Source organism: Syngnathus floridae, chromosome 4 (genome assembly GCF_059516105.1).
Source record: "Syngnathus floridae isolate MCC-2025c chromosome 4, RoL_Sflo_1.0, whole genome shotgun sequence".
In the NCBI taxonomy this organism is placed as follows: domain Eukaryota; kingdom Metazoa; phylum Chordata; class Actinopteri; order Syngnathiformes; family Syngnathidae; genus Syngnathus; species Syngnathus floridae.
The window spans coordinates 3,986,270-4,004,247 of record NC_142416.1 but is presented as its reverse complement, the minus strand read 5'-3'; the positions used below and the strand labels follow the sequence as shown (position 1 = coordinate 4,004,247).

At 43.8% G+C, this 17,978-nt stretch overlaps 2 long non-coding RNA genes across 2 annotated transcripts; both read right to left on the bottom strand.

The window, feature by feature from the left end:
* Window positions 1-985: 985 nt before the first annotated feature.
* Window positions 986-3,521, bottom strand: LOC148398599 (uncharacterized). Its single transcript, XR_015858022.1, has 3 exons — window positions 3,501-3,521; window positions 1,300-1,378; window positions 986-1,225 (listed from the first exon to the last, which is right to left on the bottom strand). It is a non-coding gene; the product is annotated as an uncharacterized LOC148398599 (long non-coding RNA).
* An 8,272-nt stretch (window positions 3,522-11,793) lies between these two features.
* LOC148398598 (uncharacterized) lies at window positions 11,794-14,467 on the bottom strand. Its single transcript, XR_015858177.1, has 4 exons — window positions 14,029-14,467; window positions 13,831-13,908; window positions 13,503-13,754; window positions 11,794-13,426 (listed from the first exon to the last, which is right to left on the bottom strand). It is a non-coding gene; the product is annotated as an uncharacterized LOC148398598 (long non-coding RNA).
* Between the last annotated feature and the right edge of the window lie 3,511 nt (window positions 14,468-17,978).

Here is a 17,978-nt window from a genome sequence, read left to right as displayed (position 1 = left end):
TGCTAGATGCCCCTAGAAAGAAGCAAATGTATCTCAGGCGCATGCAACAAAGGCCTACAGAAAAACTTGAACGGAGCTGGCAGCTAACACCAGAGACTCTATGGGGATTTAGTTTTTTTTACGAGACTGGTGAGTTGTCTTTCTTCATGAGAAACCAAGAGAGCTCCGGTTCAATCATCAACAACAACAACAACAACACTTGTGAGCAGACAGGTGCGTTTGGCTCGTTGAACTCGAATGACTGGGCTGTCTTAAATCAACTCTTGCCAGAGGTTTTGACTGAATTTCTCAAGGAATACGGGTTAGAAGGTGAGCTGAATGCAACTTGGATTTCAAAAATCACAGCCAGCGGGAGATGTTTTTTCCGGCTGAAAGTTTCTCCTCAAACTGTTGATGGGGTAGAAGACGGAGAGCTAATCGATTTAATGTTTCTAAAACTTGAAGTGTTCAACAGCGAATGCGGTGTTTTCCAGACAATTTTGAATATACCGTTATCCGAATGGGATCAGAAGATGCAAGCTTATGGTGAGAGTATTACAGGGCTTTTTCTATCAAGCCGTGTCTGGACAAATGTCGTCGGAGTGAAACGTAAACTGGCTTTAGATTAACCCTTACTAAAAAATTAAGTTTAAACCCCAGGCCCTCTTCAACACACAAGACTCTGTTCCTCCTCCTAACCCCTCCTAGTCTCCATCTTTTTCTCACCTGCAGTCAATGAAAGTTGAGGGGGTGATAGTCATTAGCATAACTCTATAAAGCCAGGTCCCCAGACTTCTCTTTCACACACGCACAGACGGTGGAAAGACAATGGCCCAAAAAATGCTTGCCAGAAGACTTTTACCACGTTTTATACCTATGGAGCATGGGCCTGACATCACATTCTGGTCCACCCCTGAAAACTCTGAGGCCGAAGCCGACGATGCTGACACAACTTTCATCGCATCGCCGGAACCAACACCAGCGCGGCCTGAGACATGGGCGGAAAGGTTTGAGATTCTTCCACTACCTACACCCGACCCGAGCGAATGCCTCTCACCCATATGCCTCGACGATCTGCAACCCGATTCTCTCTATGGAGCCTTGTCATCAACTTTTGACGTGTTTGAAACCCCTGAAACCTCGGGGGAGCAACAGCAGGAGGAGGAGCAGCAGAGACCGCAACAGCATGAACCGTGGTCCTCGTCACGAGCCATCGAATTGTTTGATGACGCCTGCGCACGCTATCCTGAAAACGGGATGGATTTGCCCAACTTGACTGCTGCTGACATTAGAGTCTTACTCGAAGAGGCAGAATCGCACCTGCCCGCTGATTTTGAGGAGGGTGATGACCCTCAGCAGGCCCTTGAGTTTGGGGTCGTTCCTTCGATGAGCTCGACGCCTGGGAAAATCAACACACAGCAAGGCTCAGAGTATAATATGTGTGTCGAACCACTTAATTGGTTGGTTATTGAAGATTACACACGTCTAAAACTGATGGTTGTTCATCTTTTGTATGATGCATTGATTAAGCATGCTAAATCTAACTGTGATGGATGTGCTCTTGATGATCTCAGCCAAATGGCGCACACGTGCTTGTATGTTGAGGATCGAGACTTTTATTTCTACGCGAATTATGAAACAGTGATGGCTGAGTTGTGTAATGCTGACTTCCTCCACACGTTGTCGACAATGTTTTTCTATTTTAAAACCTCTGCACCCCTTATAAACATTCGCAATTCTGTTTCTGCCATTCTACATGACCTAGCTCACGAGTGCAAGATCTTTACACGGCTCCGTGCGATAAAACAAGAAGCGCGTGACACTGTGTTGAGCAGCAGCGAAGTCGCTCTATTATTCAGAACGTTTGGAAAAACAGAATGGGAGGTATTGTGAAAAAAATGTGGAGCCGGTTGAAGGCTTTCCTAACAGTACTTTTAGATGTAACAGGGGGCCAGCTAAAAAAGTTTAAAGTAACACCAACTATGCTATCTTCATTCCTGCGTTATGTTAAACCTTAGGATTTATAGAAAGATGTTTTTACCATGTTTTACACGTGTTTCCGTTTACTAGTAATGTTTTTTTAAGAACTAGTTTGATTTTTTTTTTTTTATGTAATAAACTATTGTGACCGGAAAAGTGACTGTCTCTCTGTGTTTATTCAATGGCATGAGTTGTCTTCAGAGACTTTATAATTGTTGCTAAGAATCCTGTTAGTTTTAGGGCGAGAGACACGCCTACACAGGGGGAAAAAAAAAAAAAAAAAAAAAAAAAAACCAAATCGAAAGCGAGAGACCGCTCAAAGCAGCAGCAGTGCGTTCGGACCTCTCATCTCGCACGTTTACTAACTTCTCGACTTAACTCCCCGCTAAAATTTGAAATAATGCCCACTAAAAAGGGGCTCGTGTTGGACGCGCTGGAAAACCTATCCAACGAGAACTTCAAAAGGTTTGTTAAGGCGCTGGTGAACCGTCGCGGTAACATAAAGGTGGCGAAAAACAAGGTGCAAGATAAGGACTTTGTGGACGTAACCGAGGTGCTGGTGTCCACTTTCACCGAGGACAACGCTCCAGCCGTGGTCTCCGAATTGCTCATCTCCATTAACTGCGCCGACGAGGCCTAAAAGCTCAGTGTGTGTGTGTGTGTGTGAGGCCAGAGGGGGGCAGCTAATTTTTAAGAACTAGTTTGATTTTTCTGTAATAAACTATTGTGACCGGAAAAGTGACCGTTTCTCTGTGTTTATTCAATTCGAAATCGTAAGATATCATACCTGTTTGTTTTATTAACAGCGTCACAATCTGTTATCCGCCAGAACTGATCTAACAATGGGTGGCGACAGGTGTCTTCACAAACTCTATTTTTCTGCTGAGAATCCAGCTAGTTTTGGGGGAGAGAGACGCCTGCATAGAGGGGCGGTGGATAGCTGTAAAAACACCAACATTAAAAAAGTAAAAGCTTTTTTATCCGATCAGGACGCATACACTTTACACAGACCAGCCAGAATAACTTTTCCTAGAAATAAAGTTTTTGTTCGAGGGCCTATGAGACAGTTCCAGGCAGATTTATGCGATTTGCAATCACTTGCGCGTTACAACGATGGCTATAAATATTTACTAACCGTAATCGATATATTTTCGAAACGCGCGTATGTACGCGTTTTGAAAGCAAAAACAGGTACCCACGTTAGCGAAGCATTTGAAGATATCCTAGCAGTTAGCGGTTCACCATTACGCCTTCAAACAGATAAAGGGACGGAGTTTTTTAACAAACATTTCCAGAAATTAATGAGAAAGCACAATATTACACATTTTTCCACCGTCTCAGACACCAAAGCCCAGACGGTCGAGAGATTCAACAAAACATTAAAATCCCGCATGTGGAGGTATTTCACAGCTAAGAACACACACAGATACGTGGATGTAATTCAGGATTTTATTGTCAGTTATAACGACAGTTTTCACAGCAGTATAAAAATGGCACCTAACGCTGTAAACGAGGAGAATAAGAATGTCGTTTTCACTAACCTCTACGCACGAAATCCTTTCCGACGGGAGAACAAGTTCCGGTTCGCACCGGGCGACACTGTGCGAATTTCCAAAATAAAAGGGAATTTTGAAAAAGGTTATTTACAAAGTTACACGGATGAAATTTTCACAATAAGACAGCGTCTCCACCGCGTTCCTCCCGTCTATAAAATATCAGATTTGGATGGTATGCCTGTAGAAGGGAGTTTCTACGAGGCGGAATTACAAAAAGTGCAAATAAAAAAAAATAAAATTTTTCGCATACAGAAAATTCTTAAATCACGCACCGTGTCAGGTAAACGCGAGTCCCTCGTCCACTGGGTGGGCTGGCCATCCAAATTCGACAGTTGGGTACCCACAAAGAGTATTAAAAACATCTGACGATCTCTAAAACGGCCATTCTGTGGAAATTACAAGATGGGTGACCACCAGAGAGAATTCTACGTCACATTAGCGTCAAACGCAAGTGTACATCTTTTTAGTGCAAACACGCTCACAGAATTTAAAACGGAGCTGGCTCAACATATTGATTTAAAAGGCTCGTGGGAGGTTGGCCTGTGCGAAATATCGTACGTCAACACAATACCAACCATCCCTGAGAAAAAACGGAACTTTTATCTAAAACAACCTAAAAATCCGCTCCCTAGAGGTGATACATTCCAAGACGACTCAGAAACTCGACATATGCTCAAAACAAGGGGAGGTGTTTATCAAAATTATGACTCGTTAGCTTTGGACATTCAAACTCTATTAACTAAAGCGAGTTGCAAAAAGATTGACGTCCGATTTGATCAGCATAAACAAAGATTCATGTTTTCGGGCGAAGAAGGATTGAGAATTATGTTCAAGAGCCCCCTGGCGTATATTGTCGGGATAAATCCCGAGAATTGGCTGTCACTTAAACCGGAAGGCGTCAACGCACAACATCCTGCCGATATAAGAGCCGGATCATATTTTATGTTCATCTACACAGACATCATCCACCATCAGACAGTTGGCGACGCGTACGCCCCCATGCTTCGAACTCTACCGATAGAAGGGAATTACGGAGAAGTTGTGAACAGGACTTTTAATCCGGTTTACTATTTAGATGTGTGCAGGAGCCATATTGAAACCATTTCGGTTTACCTGCGATCAGACCAGAACAACCCGTTAGATTTCGAATACGGGAAGGTTATTCTCACTCTACATTTTAGATCGAAATAAAAAAAAATTAACAGAACAACCCGTTAGATTTCGAATACGGGAAGGTTATTCTCACTCTGCATTTTAGATCGAAATAAAAAAAAAAATGACGTCATCGTCAATGCACCCTGATTTGTACCGTTTTGTCGATTATTACGAAACACAAGTGGGGGGCTCTTTTCAAGGTTACGCGGGCGCACCGGTTCAGTACGGACGTGGAATTGGATCTATTTTTGCAAAATTATTTCGTTTCGTGATGCCTTTGTTCAAAAACGGGTTTAACTTGGCGAAGCCACATCTCCAAGCCGCCGCTAAAAACATAGCAACGGATGTAGCGGGGCGCGTCATTCAAAGAATCCACCAGAAACAAGGCCCCGAGCAAGAAGGTTCCGGGCTTGCTGTATTGTCACGTGGGACGATCCACCCTGGGGGGCGGAGAAAGAGGACCGTTAAAAGGAAAAGACGCTCCACCGGTCTCAGACCAGTTGTCAGGAAAAAGCGGAGAAGACGCAAGACAGATATTTTCTCTTAAAAAATGGCCCTTCTACATTTCAAGAGCCACGAGGCGACTTTATCAAGTCTGGACCTTTTTAGCGCTCCCTTGACCCAATTCTCCATAGAAGATAGCTCATATGTCGAATTCCAGCCATTGTCAGCAATTGTGGATCAGGGGCCTATAGAGTTCTTTATCCCCGGGGACGGCTCAAAATATTTAGATTTATCTGACACTTTACTACATCTCCGTGCAAAGGTGACGCGTAGGGATGGGACAAATATTCCACCGCAGGAGCAAGTCGGCATCGTGAATTTCCCTATAAACACAATTTTTAGTCAATTAGATATTTCGTTGGGTGGGCGGTTAATCTCACAATCTAGTGCTACACACGCATACAGATCCATCATCGAGCTGCTGTTAAATTTTTCAAAAGATTCTTTGGAGTCACAATTCACAGCAGGAATGTTCGCTATGGACACTAGGGGGCGTATGGACGCGATTTCGGTCGAAGAGGGCGTGGCTAACGCTGGTTTTGTGCGGCGCGCACAGCAGATTGCCGGCTCACGTGAATTCCATCTCACGGGGCCGCTTCATGGAGATATTTTCTTTTCCGAACGCCATCTATTGAATAATGTGGATCTACGTCTAAAGTTAACTAGAGCTTCTGATGATTTCTGTCTCATGAGCGCTCCAGACAGTGATTCGTGTCTCAAAATACTAGGAGCATCGTTATTTGTGAAAAAAGTATCAATTTCACCGGCTGTGGCGATAGGTCACGCCGCCGCTTTACAGAAAGGTAACGCCCTTTATCCGTTGACCAGAATCAATATGAAGACCTTCAGTATACCACAAAACTCACGAATTTGTCATCAGGATAATCTATTCCTCGGCCACATCCCCAAGCAAATTGTAATAGCTCTCGTAAACCACAACAGTTTCATGGGTCGGAGAGATTTAAACCCGTTTAATTTTTTGCATTATAACATAGAGTATTTAGCTCTCAGCCACGAAGGTCGACAAATACCTGCCAAAGCTTTTCAGCCCAATTTCGAAGCTGGGATATGTACACGTGAATTTCATAATTTATACACAGCAACAGGACGTTTTCTGAAAGACCTACCTCTTTGTATCGATCAACAGGATTTTAGTCAAGGCTACTCACTTTTTGTTTTCAATTTAAGTCAGGTAGATGATTCCGGGGCTTTGTCACCTGTGAATAACGGGGTCCTGAGACTCGATTTGCGCTTCAGAACCCCATTACCACATACCGCGACCCTTGTCGTATATGCTGCATACGATTCGCTTATCGAAATTAATGCTAAGAGGGAAGTATTGATGGACTATTATTAACACTATGAACGGTCGTGAACTGGACATGATTATGACCCGGATGCAGAGAGCATTATTCGGGGGTGTTTTCGCATCGGATGAGTTAGCTGACGTCAGAGACCCGCCTCCAAAATATTACATCGTCAACACGCATCCAAGACATTTACCCGGTGAGCACTGGCTCGCTTTGACTTTAGAATCGGACGGTTCGGCCACATTCTTTGATCCTTTTGGTCTGCCACCAGACAGCCCGTACTACCCGTCGAGTATATACAGATTTCTGAAGAAGCATTCTAAACGGGTCGACTATCAGAACGGGCAGTTGCAACACGAGCTCACAGACACCTGCGGTCAACATTGCGTGTATTATCTAAGTCAACGTGGGCGGGGCCTCACCTATCGCGAAGTGTTGACTCATTACAATTCGGATCCTCTCCATAACGACGCCATGGTTAGTGAGTTTGTCAAAAAATGTCGAAGGCCAGACCGGATGTGCGGCGGGCAAACATCATGTTCATTGCATAAATTTAAAAAATGTCATTGTCTGAAACCGTGTTAATGTTTTATAAAAATCTCTTTTATTCAATAAACATTGTTAAAGAGAGTTACAGAGTCATGTGTTTTTTTTTTTCACTAACAACAATAGAGTATCATCTAATAACTAACCCATTTTACTATCGGCGACGTTCTTTTTCTTTTTCTCTTACTCATCACGTTTACATCTTCTGCATAAGAAACATCCGCATCTTCACCTGTAGCGTATTTCAAACGTTTAAAATCTGCGCGAGCCAAGGGGTTGGAGATACTTGTTTCCGGCAGGTTTAATCGGGCTAGCGTCCGGAGAAATTCACTCCATCCTATCGGTTTCTCGTTGATTTTTTTCCCACTCGCACACAAATGTCTCAACAGATCGCTCATATGGGAGCCTTTGATAGTTTTCCCTCTAAAAATAAATTCACTTAACGGTGTCCAGCTTACATCTTCTGCCGACAGTCTTTTCAGCACATAGTTGGCGTTACGCCGAAAACGTGGACCTATGGCGTCCAAGATATCCTCATAGCGTCTACCTGTCACCTCGATCGTGGTCTCATCTCCGGTCTTTCTTTCTCCCTCCTCATTGGCTTCGTTGCGAATCGTAATAGGAATTTGCTCGGAGTCTTTTTGTTTGACCAGCCCCATGTAACGCTGCATTAAGGTCTGATAAATTTTGATCTTTTCATATTGATTTAAATTTTTATTATCCAAAACCTGTTTCATCTCTTCATCCAAAGAATGCTCTGCTGTATCACGGATGGTCGGAGCGGGTCGATTCAGCCTCTCGAACTGATAAGGTGAAATCAGGAACATTTTCTGAGCCGTTTTCAAACTCATTTTTTATGATTTGCTCATAAAGCCGCTAATGACACTCCCGAGAACAGGTGCGAAAGCGGCCAGCAACGGTAATATAAAACCACCTTTCTGAACTAACACAGCTCTTTTCTTCTTCAAAGTATTTTTCTTATCAGCCAAAAAGCGGATATTTTTCTTTTGCTTTTTAAGTCTCTTGTAAAGTTTTGATTTTAAGGGTACATGTCCTTTAAGAAGATTTAGAGCAATCTCACATAACGCTTTCACCAGACTACTAGGGCCTCTGAGTAGCAAATGCTTACGTTTGGCCGGTTTGGATGTAAACAGAGATTTGAGTAACGGTGCGTTTGTTTTTAAAAGCCTCGTCATCGTTTTATTGTTTGGGTATATAAACGACAGGCCACTGGTTATGTAGTACACCTGTACGTAGTCTATATTGTTCTGGGCATGAAGGTGTCAAATCTACCAGTAAATACCCATGCGGCTCTCTTGTAGCATCTTCAAAGCATTCCAGGAAAAACTTCCGGTTGCCGGGAGAAATTTGATTCGCCAGGACACTCACCTGCTGTTTATCACGGGGGTTTTTGAACAAAATCAAATAATTACTGTTTAAACTAATAGTACGGCTAAATTTGCCCTGATGGAATACATTCTGCGTTAGCATTATAACGCTTAAATTTTTATGATGTCTATATTGGGTGAATATTCGGACCACTTCGGGGTTATCCGAAGCTTGGAAGATGATGTCATCCAGAATCAGTAGATGGTGCTGGTGTGGCGGGAACAGCTTCTCGTCATCAAAAGATTCAGGCAGCCCCTTGATAAAAACAATGTCTTTATTCAGGTTTTTGAGTTCATCGTACATTGGTTGATGTGCTGTATAAACCCAGACAATATTATCAGGTTTTTTTCTTAGAACATGTTCAGGATTTTGCAATACATTTTTTACAAAGAAAGTCTTCCCACACCCTGAAGGCCCTGCGACTAAAGATGAGAAAGGAAGTTCTAATCTGGGGTCGAATTCAATCTGATTAAAAGCCATTTCCACACACGTAGACACACGTATGGATAGATAGAAATATCAGTAGCCAAACGGTTCAGTGGTGCCTCGCTCTAGCAGCCTTCTTTTATCGTACACCACACGAAGCCGCTTGGAAAATGACATGTTTCTGAGATGAAACCCTCTCTTATCGCGAACGATGTTATGTTGGGGGGCGTATAGCACATCTGAGTTTGCACATGCTGTATCTATGTACCCTTGAACCAAATTGAGCATGCTATCGAGATTGATGCTGCGAGCGCTTTCGTGACTTTGTGTGATACCCTTCACCTTCATGACCGTCTGAGATGATCCTCGTGTTTTGTAAGCGTATGTTTTGGGACCGGCTGAGACGAATTCTAAAATGCTGTCGTTCGAAAGCTCATCTGTCAAATCACCCAGATAATCACCTAAAGGGAGAACACTTTCACCTGGCTTCACAGTGTACACAAGGCTGTCTGTATCGGTGTAAAGGACACGCCTCTGTAAAATTTCTAAATAGCTGTACATTTTTAAGCGTGCATAGGCTGTTGTGAAACACGCTGCAGCCACGTTTGATGTTTTTGAGGCGGGGATCTCATTGTTTGTGTTGATACAATACTGCACAATTGAGAGCTTCTCATTGATAAAATGGAAGAATTTCACATTGTACAGACCTGAAAACAGAAGCTCAAAAAAATCCTCTGATTTTGTCACAATTTTTGTGTTTACCATGTTGTCACGTTGCGCTAGTTTTCCCCACAGATTGTTAAGACAGAGTTTTGACACTTGTCTTTTGCCAGGGTTTACAGCAATTTTGGAAGGATCGAGTTGGATACCTTGATGAACGGCATACTCTTCTATGTATCTTTCTCTATCAGCCTGGTTGACCACGTGAGCTGGATAACCTGAAGATTCTTGTTTACCTTTTAGAAATGTTCGCATGTAATCACGGAAAATTGTGTCGCTCGTTCTTGTGTAATGCCACACTTCTGTAATTTCCGCAACCGTGTACCCGAGATCTAGTGCCTTAACAAATTCAGGGGTTGTCCAAACACCTGTCAACGATCTTTGCTCATCACTATGTGTACACGCCGTCTGCTGGTTGTTACACTCGGCGCATGTACGACACAGTGTGAAGACGAGTTTACCTTTAGCTGTTTTGAACGGTAGGACGGGAAAATATAAACCACGGGGTGGGTTGACTGTGGCGCTGATGAAACCAAAATACGACCTAGGGTCTTTAAAATCACCGTGGATAATCGTTGGATGATCGATTGGGTAGGTGGCTGTACTGTTGATGAAAGGATACAATGATGTCACATCAACATACAACACACGCTCGTCTGGCTCTGCCGTGTATTTTAAAACGAATGCGTTTGTTCGGCCCCCAAAAAGAGCCTGCCTCGGTTTGAGCGGTGTAGGAAATTTGGATTTTTTAAGGAATTCCTTCACCTCTATGTCCATCTTTTTCATTTGCAACCATTCATGCTCCCACATAATTACAAGGTACACATCCTGTCTAAGCTGTAGATCCTGAATTTTCTTTTGTGTTTTATCAAACCTCTCCTGAAAAGGGCGTTTGGTTGTCGGGCATATTTTAGAGAGGTCGAAGCATTCTGCGCAGCCGTGGTGATAACAACCGAAATACTCAAACACTATTTTTACGCCCCCGATTTCACAATAACCATCTACAAAGTAGTTGTCTATCCTAACTTCACCACCGTTCAATGCGTGTCTAATTTGGATATTTTGACTGTGCATGATCCATTGCATGTACTGAATAGAATCGTGTGAGAAAGCTTTGTACTGACGCATATAGTTGTCTGATGGTGTAATGGCTAGTGTTTGAGGGGTCAGAAAATTAGCTCTGAAAACATTCATGCACGCCGACGCAATTGTTACTGCATTGAATGGATCTGTTCCGGTGGCCTCAAAAAACTCACTCCTGAATTTTTCACACCCTTGCATTAACAGATCAACATCATTCTCGCAGTAGGCTATTGCCTGTTTAGCAAAATCAAACACATTGCTAGCTTCTTTGGCATACCACTCGTCAAACTTTGATCGTTGGGAGGGTGACATTCGCTCGGTGCCGTAGTACATGGGGTCAGGGTGACACCCGACGTAGTTTAGATGCTCTAAAGAGCTGAATTTGTGTGGGAAGTACCCCTTTGATTTGTCTTCAAACCCCAGGGCCTTAGGCATTGCGCTTAGAGGCATCGTCAAGAATGAGAGAGAGTCTATGAATCGTGATTTTGTGTCTAAATCGACAAATGATAGAACTTTACTCCCTTGCATCAGAATGTCGAGTTTGAGACCTAATTCGAGCATTCTCCTTATCAGTATGTATGAATCAAAACCTCTCGCATTATGTGCAACAAACGTAGTTTGTTTAAACCGTGGCATTCGGAAAAATCTGAGAAATTCATCAACACAATCTGTGCCATACCAATGCTTCGTCAGTCTATTCGATCTGCAGCAGATGAGAAAAGGTTTGTGTAAACCGTTTGTGTCTACATAAGTTTCGAAATCGTAGTAGACTACATTTTTGCACGGTGGTTGAGGTTTGATGGGCTGAATGTAGCACATGTGGGGGTTCAATAAGGCGTCATCTTGATTTATGATCTCATCACACACTGCGCATTTTTTAACGGGGCAGCGATGTTTAGCACCGGTACCATCAGCTTTCACATAATACCGGAGACCACATTCCAAGCATTTTTTGTATGAAGCGCAGTTGCTCGCACGATTCATTGATCGGGACTCTTTATGTTTGATAAGGCATTCCTCATTACGACAAGATTTGTTACAGTCGGGGCAGATGATAGGTTTAAACCGTCGCTGTTTACAGCATGGATCAAGACAAACGCCACAGTGTCCTGCACAATGGTGTTGTTCCCAATTGTCATGCCCTTTGTAACAATACCTGCAGAAGAATGCGTGGCCCACAAAGGCCTCAATAGCTTTCACGCCGTAATAGTGGCCCTCGAGGTTTAAGACAAATAGAGTGTCGTTATCTGTTTTGGGGTAACGCGTGTCGAAAAAGGTCATGGGGCGGCAGTCCTCTTTTCGATACATTACAGTTATTTTCCGTTTGAGGACTTTCTCAAATTTATGGACATCGCCCAGACTCACAGGTGTTTGACAATCCAATCCTACGCTCTCCTGTAAGAGCCGTGCGTGTCTCGTGGCTTGTTTTGTTGTCAGTGTGTCATTTAGCAGATAGGTTAGCGAGAGAGCGAAACACAAATTATTGTCTTTATTACGAGGTATGTGTAGGTGTCGTTTTTTCAACCTCAAAATCTCTCTGTTGGTAGTGTTCAGCAGCCTTCGACGCATTCCACCACCACCACGCAATGGAGTGACTATTTGTACAATGAGCTCTAAGCTCTCATCAGCCAGAAGCTCTGTATTTGATTGGGCTAAACGTTCAAGCAGGTTTGATACATTATTTCTGATAGAGTTTATATCAGTAGTTTGCGGGCAGATGTGAGCTCTATCGTTACCAGCCGCGAGCTCTATCTGAATTACATCACCTGTTTGCGCCCTGCTAGCTACCTCTTGCAAGACATCATCTATTCTGTCTTCAATCTGGAGGTAGAAGGTTGCAAAATCATTAATGTTCTGTTGCGATGGTATATTTAGCCGTCGTCTCACCTCTACATTGTTGAAATGCGGCCTGTTGATTACAACCGAACCGCCGCGTTGGTCAGCTAATACAGAACCGTTGTTAGATTGTTGGGGCGTGTGTTGAAACGGTGATGTGTTGTCATCAATAACGTCTATTTCATGATCAGTTATAACAGCACAGTTGTTAGGCTGAAATATCGGCCGAACGGCGTCAATAGCAGCCGGTGGTGATGAATCGCGAGAGTTAGTGGTCAACGGGTCAACCAGAGGCTGTGTATTTAGATTTTGGATGATGTTTAGCAACTGGATAGGAATGTCAGGACTGATACGCCCGTCGCTGTCATTAGCATGGTTGTTTAACTCTGCTATCATGTTTAGCAATTGTGACGGGATTTGTGTAGGACTCTGTCCACCTTCATTCGGGCTTCGGTTGTTCAATTCATCTATGACAGTCTGTAAATGAGTGAGAATAACAGGACTGTCTGGTCTCTCCCCCTCTGACAAAGCAACGGTCACATTGTTGAGCAAATCTGTTATTTGACTCGTACACACATTGTTAACGTTTGATAAATCTAGCTGTGGTGTGTCACTTCTTTGGCTTCCCCCGTTAAATGATGACAAATCTATTTCAGAAATGTTTGCTAAGAAATCCGACTCCGTCGACGTAAGGTTTGAATGATCCATTATATTTTCTTTTACAAAACACAGCAGAAACAACACAAACCTATTTTGATTCGGCTAAATCTGTAAGAGCACGTATAATCTTAAAGCACTCTTGTAACCGTCTTTTGTAGATACAGTTACCCCGACACCTTAGAGGCCCCCTGCTGTTTGAGTGGTGGATGTTGTAGAAGGGGTGCCCCCTCCTCTTCCTCCTCCTCTTCCTCTCTCTCTGTGGCTCGGTGTCACGATGTTCACCTGTAAGTTAATCCTTTATAATACCGAAAATAGCAAGTATGATAACACATAAAGATAGAAAAAATATAAGGAATACCTCCAACTTTGTTTGTCGACTCTTGATGATGATGGTTTAAAGCTTCGTAAGTAGATAGAGCCTCAAGTAGTTCAGAATCCGTCGCTGCCTCCTGTCGGTTGGTGTGGGGTGCAGTCGGATTGGTTTCAACAGTAACACGTGACTCTGATACAGCTGGTCGCTCTGACTCTGTCGTTTCCACTGCTCCAATATGGCGGTCGAAAGCAGCTTGTGTCGGCCGAACGCTTTTTCTAGTGGCCGCGGCCACGAGATCTGATACAGACATAAAAAATAAAATCAGTAACTAATACCCTCTATAAGAACTATCTTAGATGCGCTATTGACTCACCGTAGTCTGATTGTGTTAGGTAAACGTCGCTAAAATCGTCGTCAAAAGATGCGTGGACATCGGCAAAAACGATGTTGTCTGCAAATATTATATAAACAATACATCTTGTTTTATAAAAATAACTTATTATTATTATTTATTATTATTATTTGTTATTATTATTGTCATTATTGTGAGAAATGTAGTAAAATGACTTACCTTTAACCATTCTCGAAAACAACTTTTTGACACGCTTCGATTCTGTTCGTCAGAGTGATGGCTTGCCTTGTCTTGTCTTCTCCAAAATGATGCTCGTCCGCACCAAACTTTTAAATTCGGCGGGGATAAGACCACGCCTATGAGCTCACGTGTCGCGGTAAATCGGATAACTTTGGTCGTATGTTGATGACGCATCAAAGAGGTCTTTCTCATATCCTTGGCCCCAGTAATACCGACTCCGCTATTGTTTGTCAAATTACATTAGAGATAACTTGTGACTTGTAACAGTGTGATTTTCTCAACAAAAGCCCTTTGATCCTCTAAACCAATGTTTACCAAATTACATGCGTCTCTCGCTTTCAGATAACTTTGGCTGAGCTATTGATTCTCAAATTATATGCGACTCTCTTCCAGCCAACTTTGACACCTATAATGTTGCCTCCTGTCACAAACCCCCCACCCTATCACAAACACCCCCCTCCCCTTCGCCTTCTCAACAAAAAGGCTCCCCTTCAGTCTCACACGTACGGGCCGGATGCAAAGGTAGCTCAGAGGGCTGTTAGCAAAGCTAGCACAGGTGCTCCACCTGTCTTGATTCATAAAAATACATGCCCATACATATCCACATCTTAAAAATGGCGCCGGCAAACCAAAATGGCGACAGTCAAAGATGGCGCCGTCACGACTGGCGCCATCTTGATGCCACCAACCCGCTAAAGAATTTATGACCCCCAATAAAACACGTCATAAATCAACATCAATAGATCATAAAATTTTATGACTTCCTAACTCATTTGCATATGAATAGACATCAAAGCCTGCCGCCTTCTATTACTCTCTCTGGAGGAGCACATTTCAGAAAACGTGCTCAGCTCGTCGAGAAAATGCGATTTAAGCAATAAAATTAAAAATGCACCTAAAACCTAAACCAAACGTTGCAGGTGCTTATTTCTTCATGCGCAGTGGTCAACGCGGCACTCTCTAGCTGCCAAGAGCACTTTTTACTGTGCGCACCCAACCAGAGTGACGGGAGGAGCACATTTCAGAAAACGTGCTCAGCTCGTCGAGAAAATGCGATTTAAGCAATAAGATTAAAAATGCACCTAAAACCTAAACCAAACGTTGCAGGTGCTTATTTTTTCATGCGCAGTGGTCGACGCGGCACTCTCTAGCTGCCAGGAGCACTTTTTACTACGCGCACCCAACCAGAGCGACGGGAGGAGCACATTTCAGAAAACGTGCTCAGCTCGTCGAGAGAATGCGATTTAAGCAATAAAATAAAAAATGCACCTAAAACCTAAACCAAACGTTGCAGGTGCTTATTTCTTCGTGCGCAGTGGTCAACGCGGCACTCCCTAGCTGCCAGGAGCTCTTTTTACTGTGCGCACCCAACCAGAACGACGGGAGGAGCACATTTCAGAAAACGTGCTAAGCTCGTCGAGAAAATGCAATTTAAGCAATAAAATTAAAAATGCACCTAAAACCTAAACCAAACGTTGCAGGTGCTTATTTCTTCATGCGCAGTGGTCAACGCGGCACTCCCTAGCTGCCAAGAGCACTTTTTACTGTGCGCACCCAACCAGAGAGACGGGAGGAGCACATTTCAGAAAACGTGCTCAGCTCGTCGAGAAAATGCGATTCAAGCAATAAAATTAAAAATGCCCCTAAAACCTAAACCAAACGTTGCAGGTGCTTATTTCTTCATGCGCAGTGGTCAACGCGGCAATTTCTAGCTGCCAGGAGCACTTTTTACTATGCGCGCCCAACCAGAGCGACGGGAGGAGCACATTTCAGAAAACGTGCTCAGCTCGTCGAGAAAATGCGATTTAAGCAATAAAATTAAAAATGCACCTAAAACCTAAACCAAAGGTTGCAGGTGCTTATTTCTTCATGCGCAGTGGTCAACGCGGCACTCCCGAGCTGCCAGGAGCACTTTTTACTACGCGCACCCAACCACAGCGACGGGAGGAGCACATTTCAGAAAACGTGCTCAGCTCGTCGAGAAAATGCGATTTAAGCAATAAGATTAAAAATGCACCTAAAACCTAAACCAAACATTGCAGGTGCTTATTTCTTCGTGCGCAGTGGTCAACGCGGAACTCCCTAGCTGCCAGGAGCTCTTTTTACTGTGCGCACCCAACCAGAGCGACGGGAGGAGCACATTTCAGAAAACGTGCTCAGCTCGTCGAGAAAATGCGATTTAAGCAATAAAATTAAAAATGCACCTAAAACCTAAACAGAACGTTGCAGGTGCTTATTTCTTGGTGCGCAGTGCTCAACGCGGCACTCCCTAGCTGCCAGGAGCACTTTTTACTGTGCGCACCCAACCAGAGTGACGGGAGGAGCACATTTCAGAAAACGTGCTCAGCTCGTCGAGAAAATGCGATTTAAGCAATAAAATTAAAAATGCACCTAAAACCTAAACCAAACGTTGCAGGTGCTTATTTCTTCATGCGCAGTGGTCAACGCGGCACTCTCTAGCTGCCAAGAGCACTTTTTACTGTGCGCACCCAACCAGAGTGACGGGAGGAGCACATTTCAGAAAACGTGCTCAGCTCGTCGAGAAAATGCGATTTAAGCAATAAGATTAAAAATGCACCTAAAACCTAAACCAAACGTTGCAGGTGCTTATTTCTTCATGCGCAGTGGTCGACGCGGCACTCTCTAGCTGCCAGGAGCACTTTTTACTACGCGCACCCAGCCAGAGCGACGGGAGGAGCACATTTCAGAAAACGTGCTCAGCTCGTCGAGAGAATGCGATTTAAGCAATAAAAAAAAAATGCACCTAAAACCTAAACCAAACGTTGCAGGTGCTTATTTCTTCGTGCGCAGTGGTCAACGCGGCACTCCCTAGCTGCCAGGAGCTCTTTTTACTGTGCGCACCCAACCAGAACGACGGGAGGAGCACATTTCAGAAAACGTGCTCAGCTCGTCGAGAAAATGCGATTTAAGCAATAAAATTAAAAATGCACCTAAAACCTAAACCAAACGTTGCAGGTGCTTATTTCTTCATGCGCAGTGGTCAACGCGGCACTCCCTAGCTGCCAAGAGCACTTTTTACTGTGCGCACCCAACCAGAGAGACGGGAGGAGCACATTTCAGAAAACGTGCTCAGCTCGTCGAGAAAATGCGATTCAAGCAATAAAATTAAAAATGCCCCTAAAACCTAAACCAAACGTTGCAGGTGCTTATTTCTTCATGCGCAGTGGTCAACGCGGCACTTTCTAGCTGCCAGGACGACTTTTTACTACGCACACCCAACTAGAGCGACGGGAGGAGCACATTTCAGAAAACGCGCTCAGCTCGTCGAGAGAATGCGATTTAAGCAATAAAATAAAAAATGCACCTAAAACCTAAACCAAACGTTGCAGGTGCTTATTTCTTCGTGCGCAGTGGTCAACGCGGAACTCCCTAGCTGCCAGGAGCTCTTTTTACTGTGCGCACCCAACCAGAGCGACGGGAGGAGCACATTTCAGAAAACGTGCTCAGCTCGTCGAGAGAATGCGATTTAAGCAATAAAATTAAAAATGCACCTAAAACCTAAACCAAACGTTGCAGGTGCTTATTTCTTCATGCGCAGTGGTCAACGCGGCACTCTCTAGCTGCCAGGAGCACTTTTTACTACGCGCACCCAACCACAGCGACGGGAGGAGCACATTTCAGAAAACGTGCTCAGCTCGTCGAGAAAATGCGATTTAAGCAATAAGATTAAAAATGCACCTAAAATCTAAACCAAACGTTGCAGGTGCTTATTTCTTCATGCGCAGTGCTCAACGCGGCACTCCCTAGCTGCCAGGAGCACTTTTTACTGTGCGCACCCAACCAGAGTGACGGGAGGAGCACATTTCAGAAAACGTGCTCAGCTCGTCGAGAAAATGCGATTTAAGCAATAAAATTAAAAATGCACCTAAAACCTAAACCAAACGTTGCAGGTGCTTATTTCTTCATGC